The sequence below is a fragment of the Acanthochromis polyacanthus genome, chromosome 20, assembly GCF_021347895.1.
Source record: "Acanthochromis polyacanthus isolate Apoly-LR-REF ecotype Palm Island chromosome 20, KAUST_Apoly_ChrSc, whole genome shotgun sequence".
In the NCBI taxonomy this organism is placed as follows: domain Eukaryota; kingdom Metazoa; phylum Chordata; class Actinopteri; family Pomacentridae; genus Acanthochromis; species Acanthochromis polyacanthus.
This window is the reverse complement of record NC_067132.1, coordinates 7923196-7938134: the sequence shown is the minus strand read 5'-3', so window position 1 is coordinate 7938134 and position 14939 is coordinate 7923196. Positions and strand designations below refer to the sequence as shown.

Below are 14939 nucleotides of genomic sequence, written 5' to 3'. Positions count from 1 at the left end.
GTAGCCTCTTGTGAATGGTAAATCCCCTCCCCACTGCTGCCTCCTACAGCCAGCTTAGCTCCTCCATGTGGGCCTAACCTGGTCCGAAAAAAGTAATGCACCAGCGCCTCCGCCCTGCTCCTCTCGCCTCAGTGTCAAAATGCCTCAATGTGGCGTTGGTGGAAAAGTTTACATTTTAGTGCTTTGTTCTCACCACCCCCCTTTGCTCAAGTTCCTGTTCGTGTCGAGTTATGCCCCTTCCTGTGCGGTTCCTGTCCCCGAGACGTGACTCGGTTAAACACGGGGCATGTGATGGTCCGGGTCAGGAGGTGGGGGGGTTTGTGGTGAGGGGATGGAACGACGAACAGGTTGGATCACCTCTCACTTGCCTGGTAATCGGCCCAAAGCTTCCTTCCTGGTCTATTTCCCATGATGGCTGATGGGAGTTTTCCAAGGCCTTTTCCACTGTGCACACCTGGGGTTAGACCAGGTGGTCTGCCAGTGATGAAAAAGATAATATCACACGGTAATAGGTGATTACTGAAAGGGAGCACATTTGCAGCAGAGGAGTGACAAAGGAAAAACCTGATTGGAGTGAATGACTATACTCCGTCAATCACTGAAAGCACAGAGCTCCCTAATGCTTTGCTAAGCTTGAAAATAATGACATTACTGAGCACCTATAGGATTTTGGAGCAACATGTCAGGCAGAGAATATATTTTTTAAGATCTGGGCAGATGATGATGTTAAGAATACACGGCGACGATTACTGAAGCTGACATGAGAAGCTCATAGAAGCACATTAGTTTGTTTAGGGTCACGTTTCTGGCACTTTCTGTGCTTCTGCTTAGTCAACTCATTGTTGACAGTCATGAGTACTTAATACAGGACAGAATTTAGTCGCATTACAGAATATATCATAGAGGTTAACAGTCTGGGTGTCTTTACAGCTCCAACCATAGTTTTATTTTCTCTCTTGAGACTCCCCAGCTTTTTAGAAGTGCAATGCTGTCATCACCCTAACACAATTACAAGATTTTGGTACAGGAGTTGTTGTCCTGAACATTTCAACTGTCCTTAAGTTTTGTTGATTGACCATCTTTAGCATTTGGACTTGTCTCTAATTCGAGCATGTTGAGTTCCACACTGTCTCTTTTATGGTCTGACAATGTCTGTGCAGATATTTAGAAACAATGTGGCTCATGTCAAAGAGATTTAATGTGATAAAAACAGGCTTGCTAGGATTATCTGACTGCGATTGTTAAATTCTTGAGGCTGCTTTGACTGTGGAAAAAAATCTGTATTGACTGTAGAATCACTGGGCATCGGTGCTTATTTGTTTTTCACATAGTCTAACCCGTAGGGAGTAAAAGGATGAAGGAGTTGTTCTTTTTATCAGAACACAGGAATCTATTTTTTAAGAAGTTAATCCATCTGAGGATAACTGACTTACTCACCATCAGAACCATACTGTTGTGTGGTTGAGTAGATCCTAATTAGGCTTGACATAGAAGAGTTGTCTTGAAGGTTGAAATCTGAGCTTGCCTCCTCAAAAAACTCTCCTCCATATCTTGTAGGCCGTAGGCTGGTCTGTCAAAAGGTGATCTCGGAGCCAGAGGTAGAGAGGGAAGGAGAGAAAGAATAAGTGAACTGCGTTTGTCAGCTTTTTAAACCCTGAAATTGATTCTTCTTCTGCGCTCTTTATTCTAATGACAAGCTAATCCCCCTCTCCTGTTTCCCTCTGTTATAAATAGAGCCTCTTATTTCCCCGCTCCGCTGTGCGCTGCTTCTGAAAATTAGCACTCATGATGAGTCTGCGCTCTCAGCAATCAATTTGCTACACTAAGTCCCTCCAAAAAGGTTACCTGTGGCAACTGAACCTCGGTCACATAACTTTGAATTTGCCTCTTCTGCCAATTTTTATTCAGCTAATTAAATAAATGGCTTCTTCTAGAGAGTCAGCTGAATGAAATGTCAAAATATTGATGTTGAATAGTTACAGGATTTCAGGGCATTTGTCATAGGGAGAGGGAAGTGGCTGGTGGAAGTGGTGCTTAGGGATAAGGGGGCGTGTCAGCCTCAGGGCTACTTTAATGATATTAGTAGAGATCTGCTTATTTATGAGCCTGTAAGTTATTCATGCTCAGCATGGGCTATCCATCACAGCTAGGCCGGTTTACTTTAGTTTGCTACACACACACACACACACACACACACACACACACACACACACACACACACACACACACACACACACACACACACACACAGAGCTAAGAAGTGCAATAGGAGAGTGTCTTATAATTACATACTTTATTTCTGCACTATTTATTAGTTAGTCATTCAGATCATGATGTTGGAGTTAAATGCTGGTAATTAGCCTGCCAATTCTCCCTTTGACCAAGTGCTGCAATGCAAACAAATAGTTTTGTTCTCTTTACCCACCTTGCTTCTTACTTGTCCTCAAGGTCTGAGGTTTTGAGGAATTCTGCCTGCTGTTTTTTGTGGAGCAGTTTAGATGTTTTTGCCTCCCACTTGCCTGTTTCTCTTGCTCCCTCTAACAGGTTCAGTATGGTTGGAATGAACTCGTTCCTACAATGTGTCTGACCATGTCTAAAGGCATAAGTGTTCATAGCTGTTCTGAATGTCCACAGTTGAAGGTGGTGCAGAAACCCTGCTCCAGGCATCATCCCACTGCCTCTCTAGTCTCCCTCTGTGTCTTTTGTGTGTCTTTGTGATGCAGTGAATCACAGAGATGGAAATAAAGGCAGCGGTATCCTCCAAGAACAGAAGTGCTTGTCGGATGGTTGCAAAGCATCTGAACCTTGTATTTTTTGTGCTACTTTTCATCGAAGCACTCAATAAGGAGATTCAGCTTAGGAGACATACCGCCTGACCTGTGAGGAGACCTTCCATGTTTTAGCCTGGAGTGACAAATCTGCCATAGATTTCTATGACAGGCTGAAGACAAAAACATCATGTTGGATATTTAACATTCTAAGATCTCCTTCTGAAAAGTATCAATGCTGGACTGTCCCTTTTAGAAATGTGTGATTTGTAATGTCATATTATGCACATGCACTAAATAAGATATTATTCAGATATATTTCAGCTTTTTTGCATACATTGTCTAGGCGGTGATCAAATGTAGCAAACACCAGGTGAGGTTCACCTGTTTGTTCTCAGAAGGCACCATTCACAGGGAAATCAGGGTTTTAGGTCATGGAAGTGGTTCAACCCTGTTATGAAAAGTCATGGGGAATTTGTAGTATTGATTCTGCAGTTGGATCTGTGATAGAAGAGGCTGAAAAAAAATTTTTTTTTAGATGTAAACGGTGATAGCATCTTGCTTGCAGGTCAAGACAAGACTGTATTTGTTGTTGAGTTTTGCTCTTTTGATGACTGTGGATCCCTGTTAATAATTTCTTGATATTGTATTGTAAAATGCGTCTTTGGAATTGGAAAGGACACACACACCACCTTATTGTGTCCATTTGTGTTTTCGAGTTGCCGACTGGGCAGGTCTGCGGTGTGTCTGGCAGGCTGCAGGGTCTCTGGGTTGCTCTGATAGCGTTTGTTCCTTTGAGGCCCCAGCATGTTGTGGATAACGACACCAGCCTCGTCCAGAGTCTGATCTCAGGCCAGCTCAAAATGATCCAACGTTTCAGCAGCCAGAACCAGGGCAGAATAAAGATACACCCGTGGATGATTGGTTGAGCCCATTATCCGACATGTAACACAGGTTTGATAGGTGATAGCACCAGTTCTCCCTGCTCTGCTCTTTGCTGGCGCACATCGATGTCTGCATGCGCCCTCAGAGAACGAGCCCACCCTTTCGTCTCTTCTTGATCTCCCCCCACAGTTCCTCTCTGTTCTTTCTGTGTCTCTCCCCCGAAACAGCCTTTCTTCTTCGCCTTCTCCCCTCCCAGTTCCTCGTCAGATCCACAGGGCCAGATTTTTATCACTTTTCTGCGAGTCCTGCGAGGGAAACCTTGAGGGTCTCAGTGGGATCAATTTAAAAGGGAAGCGGTTGTCTCTCCTCCTCTCCTTGGCCCTCTCGGCTGATTGGGTCCGCTCGCCAGGAACTTGCAGGCTTTTGATCTCAACCACCCCCGTCATCGCCCCCACCCCTGCTCCAAGTTTTTGTCGGAGCTTGGCTCTAAAAAAAATTCTGCTCCACTTTCTGTGAAATGTGGGCCCCATCCCCTTTTCTCTGCACCTGTGAGAGACTGAGTAACAGTTTTGTAAACCCACTGGGTGGTACTAACAATCTATGGCGTGATTGACTTCTCTTTGAAGATGTGAGAGCGATCCATCTCTTCAGGTGGAGGTACACCAAAGAGGACCTGTGGTCCTCGGGCAGCTTGCTTGAACAACTGGTGAGAAGTTGCTTGGAGCCGCAATGCATTATTCACAGAGTGTGGAGAGCAGCGCTCTGCGATAGGAGGAGGAGAAAGGTACGAGGTGGTGCCTGCGAGCGTTCCCATGCTGAACTTTGTGTTGAAGTCGCACATCTCTTTGTATGACATGGAGGAACAGTGACCCTGCAGCAAAGGGACGACCATAACATCCAGAGAGCGCTGTGTCCGGGATTTGATGTTTTTGTTGGAAACACAGAGCGCATTTGAGGGTGAATCTGATTCATTACAGCCTCAGTTTTATTTTAGTAGCTTTGGCCATCATTTCTTATGGTTTTGCTAAAATTGCTCTCACCACAGTGTGTAATTGAAAACACGGAAACATTGCCACAATAAATTGCGATGGGGCAAGAAACACAAGCGGTCATATGATAAACACTTCAGCTTTGCCAGTTCTTAAAACAGTTTTTTTCTGAACTTTTCTTCTGCTTTATATTGCTTTGGAAGGATTGGATATCAGTGGGATTTGACAGCTCTTATCATTGCTTAGGGATCCAGTAATTTATAAGTAGCTGCTCTTCAGTTTGTTTTTTTTGGCGACTGTCTCTAAATTCTGCAAGTTCAAGAGTTTGCCACATTTTCAAATGCAAACAGCCTTTTCGGGGGTATCGTTTACATTCATCCTGTCATGACAGAACTACAGCAATACCCGGTGCCACTTTTCCTTTCATAATAACTATTGCAATGAGCTCCACACGGTGTGGTGTCCATTTGGAAGAAGGAGGCAGTGGTATCATATCTGCTGTGGTAGTTGACTGCAGATATTGCAGTCAAAAATGTCTCAGTTCAGTAAATGTTTTCTGCTCAAGTTTGGCCTCCATTTTTGTCTCTTTCTTATGCATGTTTCACTGTTGTGTAGAAAGACAAAGGGAAGATGTGTCCTTTATTTCGTTCTGTCCTGCTAGCCTAATGCTTTGTCATAGTTTCATCAGAACAGATACTGAACTGGGTAATAAAGGTTTTTTATAATTGCACACAAAAGTTTTGAATAATTGCTCTGTACTGTTAAGATTTCAAATATCATATCCAGTTGGTATCAGTAATAAAAATTATGCTCAAATTCATGGTGACAATAATAAATAAAGCTGAGTAATTGTAATATAAGGTAAAATACATATATTATAGAAGAACCACCAGACTGATAAACAGCTTCATTCCACAAGCAGTCAGAATACGAAGCTGCTGGTCTGGTTTTAGAATCCTGGAGAAACGCTATCTCAACTGATATGACAATAAAGCTTCATTTGATTTGGTTTCTAAAATGTCGGTAAACCTCAAATGCCTAAGTGTAGCTCAGTTTTTGCAGCAGTGAGTTCAATTTCTTCCGGTGATTCTGTAAGTTTGTTGTGTAATATAACTGGTTTGCTGAGGGCAGGGCAGTAGAAACACTCATGTCAGTGTTTGGATAGGAGCCAGGCCCCGTCACCCTCCTCCTCCTCATCCTCCTCCTCTTCTGTCTCCTGCCAGGTCACTGGGGGTCAAACCAGAGTTTTTCTTGTCCTACCTCGCTGACCTCTTTTCTCTTGGGAAAACTCCAGTCACGACTCAGGATTAAAATTCCTGGTAAATTTAGCCAAACCAGGCCACAAGTTCTTGTGCTTTTGTTTTTTTCCAAGCCATATCGCAAGAACATCATCTTATTTCTCACCAGATGGATGGAGTTTCTGAGCTGCTGAGAGAAAAGACCTGGAAGTTTGAGGTGGCTCCGTTGTGTGCGTCTGCTGCTGTAAAGTGAAGCACCCCTTATTTCCAAGGCTCTTGGGTCCCTCAGTGATGACATCATCAGTATACTTGTGCACTAATTGAGGTTTAATGCTAGAGTAGAGAGAGAAGGGCTGTAATTTTCCCGCCCCGGCCTGGAATAGAGACGACAGCTTTTCATGTGGTCTAGGCTAATTTAGGCTCCAGTGCTGCAGCTGTGGGACACCTCGCACTTTTGTCCTTCTCATTCTGCTTGAAGATTAGGAAAATATTGAAAAGCAGCTTGTTTATAAAACAAGGTAAAGGTCTTTGGCCCCGCCCAAGTTTAGACATACAGTAGAATTGATGGTATAGAGCATAAATCAAATCAATAAATGACTAATGAGATTTTGGCTCCTCTCGTCCAACAAAACACTGACATAGAAATTGGACTTTTAAAATGTTTTGGTAATAGCTTTTCCAGTGCCTGTAGCAAAACCACCAAAGCTTTTAAGTAAGCTTTGAAGAAATGATCCATTCTCCTCCCCACCTCTGCCTATGAGCTGCACTCGTTCTGAATGTTAAACAACACTGCATGGTTTGTGTAGGCCCAGGTAGAAGTAGAGAAAAGAAGCAGCTATTATATGGCATTCAGGATATCATTAAATTTAGTGTACTGAATGTCCACAAAGCCTGGATTTAATGACATCCATTGACCCATCGAGGCAAACACACAAATACACACGCACACGACACAAACACGAGGCCGTACCTGCTCTTTATCCCATCTGCCATATCAGGGACTGTATAAACATCAGGAGTGTTTGAAGTGGAAAGCCTTAATCAAGTGTAATCACACACTGACATCGTGAGGTGGTTTCTGCCCTGAGAGGGGAGGGGAAGAGGAGGCCGGGGCATACCAACAAGGCCTGCTGAGACACCTGCAGCATTAGAGCCAGCAGACACTGAACAGCATTCAGCCGTACACACTGACAGTTACAGTCTGTTTCTAGAGGCCGCTCAGTGCTGCTTTCATTTCTGAAAACCTGACAGACTCGGGTAAATGCTAATGCTTCAAAACAATTATATACACTGTCTTTGTTTGTTGATACATTAAGCTGTGAATATTTTTTATGCCAATCCTTATTTGGATCACGCATTAACAGTTTTCTACAAGAATATGAAACAGCCAGCCAGTGTAGGAAAAGCTCCAGGTGTGATGCCCACTTGTAGAAATATTTTCACTGCAAAAACCCAACATTTCCTTGCAAACTCTGTTGCCAGTATTCCATCTTATACACTAATATTAATTAATGCATATTGTGATGAGTTTGCATGCCCAATTGTAAACATGCAGACCGTTATTGTAATGGAGAAAAAGTCTTCTTGTGCGTTTTAACCCACACGGTCCTGACCAATCATGACTTTTGTTGTGAAGCATTAAACCATACTTATTATTTTTGTTTATTTGTTGATATCCTAACTATCTTAACTTTCCTTCTGGGTGACATCTTTCTGCTCTATTTTCTTCTGCTAATGTACTATATAGCTGTCAGCAGTAAATTGGTACAACATTCACTTTGTTACACACTAAGCGAGAGAAAGTTACTCAAACATGTAAACTGTAGAAAAAAATGTGATGTAGAAAAACATACATATGTTATTAAGTCATCTATGTTACTGCAAGAGGTTTCATTGCAACATTTTTAATTTTTTTTTTAATTAAGATGCGTTTTCAGGCAGTTGACATAAATTTGCCTAACTGGTCAATGTCAAAATGTACTTAAGTGTTCGAGGATATTATAAACTGTAAAATTACAGTGTGTGACTTAAACGTGGCCTAAATATAACATAGTTCTGTCAACATTATCTATTTTAGTGTATGTGCAATGAATCATAAAGGCAGCTCTGTTGTAAAAAGTGCATTGTAAATAAAGATAATTCATTCATTAGGCCCATAAACGTCCATGTGGCATAAATAGAAAACACAGCGCTCTCTGTGGACTTTTTAATGCATGGTGGACTGTGCAGTCATCAACGTAATGCCTGCAGTGTTTTCTGAAGCAGCAAGTTTACTGAGAATGTCGCCTGTCTGTGCAATCAGTTCAATTCTTCATGTTTTGTGATCAGTTGCACTACCGTTCAAAAGTTTGGGGTCGCCCAGGCAATTTCCTGTTTTCCATGTACTAACATAATTGCACAAGGGTTTTCTAATCATCAATTATCAATTATCATCAGTCAGCACCATTAGCTAACACAATATGCCATTAGAACATGTAAATGCAGACCCATTTCCAGCATTGGTTGCTGGAAATGTTCCTCTGTACTCCTATGTAGATATTCCGTTAAACATCAGCTGTTTCCAGCTAGAATAGTCATTTACCACATTAGCAATGTCTAGACTGTATTTCTGATTAATTTAGTGTTAACGTCATTGAAAAAAAAGTTTTTCTTTCAAAATTAAGGACATTTCTAAATGATGCCAAGCTTTTGAACGGTAGTGTATATTGCTAATATTTGTCAAAAACTAAATATGACCCTCAGCTCTCTCCTCAGCAGGACTCTGTCTCTCAGCTGAGCATTCATATGGAGCATGTGGGGCTTGCACTGTTTTGAAGAGGAGTCTAATGGTAAAATTTGCATGCAAAAGGAGCTGAAACTTGTTGATCATAACCATCTTAATAGAATCAAAAACCAGTGTAATCTTGTCGCTGGCTTGGCGTAAATGAATATCAGTATCCGATGCTTATGGAAAGGTCAGTGAACACCATCCAATATAAATCTGCAGGTCTTGACTGCTGTTGTTTTCCTTTCCTGCAGGTGATGCAGGTTTGCATGTGTAGAACCAGTTGGATAATCCCACTTGTACGCAATCTGCAACCTGCAAATGTAAAACTTGTAGGTTGAAAGCCACTTCCGTTACATGCTTTCCATTGTAAAATACAAAATTATTCTGTACACTTATTTTATGACATGCAAAACCGTATGTGAATAATGTTTATTTCATTCAACTGCCTTGTGTCACACTCTTGGAGCGCTCACGGAGAAACTGTCTGTGATAAAACAGAAATACAACACAGCAGCAGCAGCACATGCATAAACTCAAACAGAAGCTTTTTGGCAGCGCGATGCTGTGATCAGTCCTCATACGGAGGAGGTTGTGAGTGAGAATGAAAATAAGCAGTAGATGTCATTGCACATTGCGTATCAGTGCCTCTGTAATGTACTGTGGCCTCGGGGTGTGATTTAGAAATGAAAGAGTGTTTTGTGATTAACTCTCAGCACATACGTGCACACATACACACACACTGATGCTATTGTACCAGCCGGGTCTAGCTGGCCTCTGCCTGGGCCAAAGCCTGTTAACTCCAATTCAGAGCTTAGAGGCTGGTAATGAGCACTGTCAGAGTTGACATAACAACCTCCCGCTCTGGGGCTGAACACTGGAGTCAGAGGGAGAGAGAGAGCAGGTCGGTCTGTGCAGGGCTGATCTGGGATCTGTAAAGTCGCTGTTGAAATTCCCAGTCTGATTCAGCTGTGGTTTGGCGTGAGATTTGGAACTTTAAGCCCGACTGGCAGTCACCAAAGTCAGTCTAGTTCTGGCCTGCAGTGTGTGGTAATAAAAAAAAAAAGGTAGCCTTATTTCATTTTTAAATGTAAGCCTCCTTTCGTACAATCTGCCTTCACTGTGATTGATGATCTGAGCAGAAGTTGAAGTTCCAGGTTAATCGTGTTAACTGAAAGACTGCTTTTACTTTTAATTCCCCCATACCTGGAAAGAATTACAATATACTTTGAAGCTTAGTACTGAAGCATTAATGGGGTATTTAGGCATTAGGAATTAAGTTTGGAAGCTGTTTGGTTTCTGACTTTGCAGAGGTGAAAGTGAAGAGCCTTTCCCTCAACGTGATCTTCAATATTAAAATAAATAGCGTGTGTATATGCACAGCTATGGATGCTTATTGTACACCCTAATTCAGCTTAAATAAATGTCTCTTTTAGCCATGCCATGAATATATTCTACAGACATTAGGTGCTCTTTACTGTCCTGCATTTATTCTCAAGGTTAATATCCACGACAGCGGTTTTGTTGAAGATAGGCATTTTTCTATTGGTCCCCATCCTGCTTCATTAGAATCAGGTTGTTTAGAGTGGATGACTTGCTGTGTTGTCTGATTTGAGTTCAGGCAGCACAAAAAACAGCGCCTACATTCCAGCATCGCGTGTCCTGGACTCCCATTTCTCAATAATTTATCCAGACAACTAGAATGATTATTCTATGAATATGCACTAAAAATTCCTTTCTTGTGCTCTTTCCCTCTAAGTTTGTGTATGTCAGTGTGTGCCAAAGAATGTGTGCATGTGAGCAAATGTGTAGCTGTGTGTATGCAGCTCTTTTCCGCCTGAAACAAAGGAGGTGTCAGAGCGAATTAGCCCCCCTACGACTGAACGCCCAGAGAGCTTAGAGATGCACCACAGGTTCTGCTGAGTCGCACATGAGCTGCGGTGTCTGCCTCTTCCCCTCTGCTCCCCCCCCCCCCCCCCCCCCCGCCGTCCTCACCCCCTCTCCACTCCTGAGTTGCTCTAACAAGGTTGTTGGAAGAGGATAAGGCGTGTTAAATGAATAATTTACACAGAAGAGCGCTCCTTATTTATTTAATACAGCTGGATCTGACTGAGTGGGCAGCCTGCGTCCCCAACTGCCGAGACACTGTTGGCTAAACGAGCACTCGCTCAGCTTAATGGAGGGCCGAAGCGACAGGCATTTAGAGAGAGCAAGGGACTGCAAAAGAGAGAGTTTGTTGATAGTGTGTGTGTGTGTGTGTGTGTGTGTGTGTGTGTGTGTGTGTGTGTGTGTGTGTGTGTGTGTGTGTGTGTGTGTGCTTGTGAAACAGGCCATGCAGAGAGTGTGTAAACCATGTCGCTGCTGTATGCATCCATCGCATCATTTTACTCTTTATATGCTGATAGATAACATGAGAGGTCGCCTCTCCTATTTACTAAAATATATGGACTATATTAATGTTCCTCGATTGAATGCATGGAAACAGAGTGTAAACACCATCTTTTTGGTGCTTTTTAATGAGATTCAACTAGTTCATATTAAACTAATAAATAAGATGTCGAGAGAGAAATGATCATTAAAACACAAAGTAAAACATATTGGAGAAATAATAATTATAAAATAACTTAGTAAAATATTAAAGCTCAACTCATTATTCTAAACATTTAACATCATTTTTCTATGTTAATATCACAGTTTTTGTTATTTCAGAATGCTCCTTTGCCCCTAATTGCTTATAGTTTACAGTTGTAGTTTTCTTGACAGTGGGGTTGTCCCTGCTGCCCCGACCTTTCGCTCAGTCACGTTCACCCTCAGCTTCTCATGAGCTCAGCTAATTTCTAGCTAGCTTGATTCCTTAAGCTTCAAAGACATGAGTACCTTCTGAGCAGGCGTACTCCTGCAGATGTCTGTTGGGTGAAGTCATGGGGATTCAGCTCACCTGGACTGGCAAAAAAATAAAATAAAAAGAAGGTGGTGGCAGTCAGCCATTGTCTTGCTTTTGGCTTCCGTCTTGTAGGATTTTGGTTGTACTTACCTTAATTTCCCTCTTATTTTAAACATGCAGTTTATGTTACAACTCATGTATGGTCTCCCTTTCATTGTCCATCCTGGAGCTCAGTGGTGACACAAAGCACCAAAACATGTTTTAACTCTTTATAGAGTTGTGTGTTTGTCTGAGAACATCTTTAGAATCACAACACTGTGAGATGAAGCTGAACTAACCTGCTAGCTGCTGTAGCTAATTTTCCACTTGAGTGCTGATTAATGGTCCTTAAGACACAAGCCAGCCCCAGGTAATGAGCTTTTCATTCAGGTGGCATGGTCAGCTTTGTTAAGATCAATTCAGTTTGGGGGTATTTATAAGAAATGATTACTTTGACAGGGTTTTGGCTTTAACTGGGGTTAGCTGACTGGTCAGACTTTGCTATCAGTGGCTGAAAGTTGGGTGATGGGCACTGGTGTCAACTTAAATAGTTGAATAATTAATGAAATCATTTTTCACTTTCATTCAACTGTTTCTGAATAAGCTGCAACCAACAGTCATGTGACAAATATTCAGGGTCTTTTTATCTCAACTGGGCTGAGCTGCAAGCTGTGTTTTAAAAAAGTGAACAGTAGTATATCTATAGTACATAGTCACCATTTTTGACACCACCCGTCTCCTGATCGGGATTGTGCTGCTTCCATAGAGGTGCAGGATTTCAGATTGCAGTGATAAACAAACCTGAAGTAAAGAAATATGTGACAGGATCAAAAAACAGCCAGAAATTGCCTGGGGTTCAGAGGGCTAATGCTGGGAGCTTTGGGCCTCTTTAATAATTCTACATTAAATCAGTTGCAGTGTTTGCTGTTGTTTTTGTCAACAATTTGATCATTAATGTGTGATGTATTCACAGGGGGTGTATGGAGAGAGGGGGACGGGACCACGACCCGGGCACCATCCAGAGAGAGGAAGAGGAGGGAGCAGCTGAGGAGGAAGGATCATCCAATCGGTAAACACTTTGGGTGAATGTCAGTCGTTTTTAGATAAGACAAACTTTTTTGATCCCTCACACAGAAACTCAAGTGTCACAGCAAGAGAAGAGCAGATAACTTAAAAATATCTCTTAAAAACCTTTAACGCTCGACTATACCTACCGTATTCAGGTGCAGCATGAAAAATACTAAATCTAAGTATCAATGTAAGTAATGCTGTATCAACATAAATAATCATGCATATTGACAGAAAATAGTCACAAGGCACAACTATAAACCTTAAATCAGAAATTGCTCCCAAGAAAATGCTATTGGATGGTGGATTGAGGTTGTTGCTGTGTTCTGGAATTACTTTTTGCAGTATTACATACAATAGGAGACATTATAGTGGACAAATCTGTTTGTTCTGTAGCAAAGGGAAGATGAGAAACTGCTAGCTTTGTTCCATAATTAACCATGAGCTCTCATTTCATAGTAAAGACAGGAAATAAGTATGCCCTGACCAATCAAGTTATGACAAAAATCCCTGAAATCCTCACTCTGACATCTGGGTAGGTCTCTCCTGTGGACTGAGGCAGCCCTACTCAGCAGGAGTGATGCATCGCCACAGTTCCTCTGAGTGTGTGTGTATCTCCCAGGAGAATGAAATCCCACAGCTCACGCTGACCTCATTATAAAAATAGCTCATCTATTCAGCCATCACATTTCCCTCTATTCCCCTCTCCTCCAGTCTCTTAGATATACGGTGATCCTTCCTACCTTCCTCCCTCTCATCTCTCCATCAGTGTTTGTGCCAGACTTAATGTGAGATTAAAAGCTTATGCAAGTCCTTGTAACGGCAAGGTTTCCCCTGCCCCTGTCATTACCAATCTGGCCCTCATCTGGGATGTCTTTTAATCATGAAACATCTCTGAGCATCATTAAAGATTGCGTTTACATGATCTGCTAACATTGTCTCTTGGTAAAGCAGTGGCTGCAAGCAATTTTAACATCTTTTCCATATTGTCTCTTCTCCTCTGTTCTACCTGGTCCACTGCCTCTCTTTTCTTCATCTGCAAGTGGAGCGAAATCCGTCCTATTAGAGTGAACAGTGCACACGTCTAGTTAATTTAACAGCAGCATCACTGATCATTACGGTCCAAGGCTGGCTTTGATGCTGCCAGACAGCATTTGCTGCTGTTTTAATAACCCAACAAAGACACCTTAGCAGATGCTCAATTTATGGACTCTAGACAAAGACTGAGGCTGAGTGACATGTTTTAGGAGTTTATTTAGCCAGATAATGGCAACAGAGTATTCACACTGTTTTTTTTTTTTTTTCAGTTGAGTCCAGCTGTGTTTCTGTTTAAATATTTTGTCCCTCCTGGAAGATTTCTACTAAAGCACAGCACTGTCTGCCACTGAGATACTCCACTGGAGCAGCTCAGCTACTACAGCAATAATAATTAGAATACCAATAATTACAGATAACTATGTGCTACAGTTTCAGAAATATTTATTGTGTGCATCAATCATCTAGAGGGCAAAATTGCTGCATTTTGTTTGGGGAAAAAAAGTATTTTTCTTGCATTGAATACTTACAGGCTGGGATAGTACCCATAATTTAGTCAAAATTCATGTAAAGTCAGACATTTTCACGAGAAATGTTCAAATCACTTGCAGATATTTCTGTTCTCTGAATACTGACTGTTTAAATTACGCAGCACCTAAACATGTTCCTTTCAGTAGAGGGAAAGAGTGTATTTTACAGAGAGAGCACCGAGGCCTTTCAATTATATGTCTTAAAATTAATTTGTGAAACATTTGAGTCCAGTTGCTAGTTACTTCTGCAGGAACTTAGCAACAGTGAAACATGTTATTTGAAATATGTACAAGTACTGTTCACTGCTATTCCTTTTGTTCCAACTGTTCTCTGGCTGCTTTGGCATCCAGTTTCTGCTATGAAATTTTGGTATTGTACAGCAGGTGATAAAACATGCAAGTTCCATGTACTTTCAGGGCTTAGTGGCTGGGCTGATGATTGTGATTGATCAAGCAAATGTGCCGTTACATTATAACAAAGATTATCACAGCACACAGTTTCTGGAATAATTTCAGATACCATGCACTGCCAAACAATTAGCACAATGCATGCAGTTTAGCAATATGAAAAATGACTAAGTGGGTTGATGTGCTGATTACAATTTTGTGCCCTGGATACATTAAGCAAATTGGACTGCTGACGTATCAAAAGTCAAATTCCCACTGACTTCAGTACTCTGCAGAAATGGACAGCAAAGCCTGGACTTCAATCACTTGGTTGTAAAATCTCTTGGGCTGC

General features: G+C 41.8%; 1 protein-coding gene across 1 annotated transcript in view; it reads left to right on the top strand.

Moving 5' to 3' along the window:
* The window catches only part of znf438 (zinc finger protein 438), a 56990-nt gene that overhangs the window by 19039 nt on the left and 23012 nt on the right, over positions 1-14939 (top strand). The window contains exon 2 of the mRNA XM_022192199.2: positions 12541-12636. The gene's annotated coding sequence lies outside the window, so the exon portion shown is untranslated. The remainder of the gene's footprint in view (positions 1-12540; positions 12637-14939) is intronic.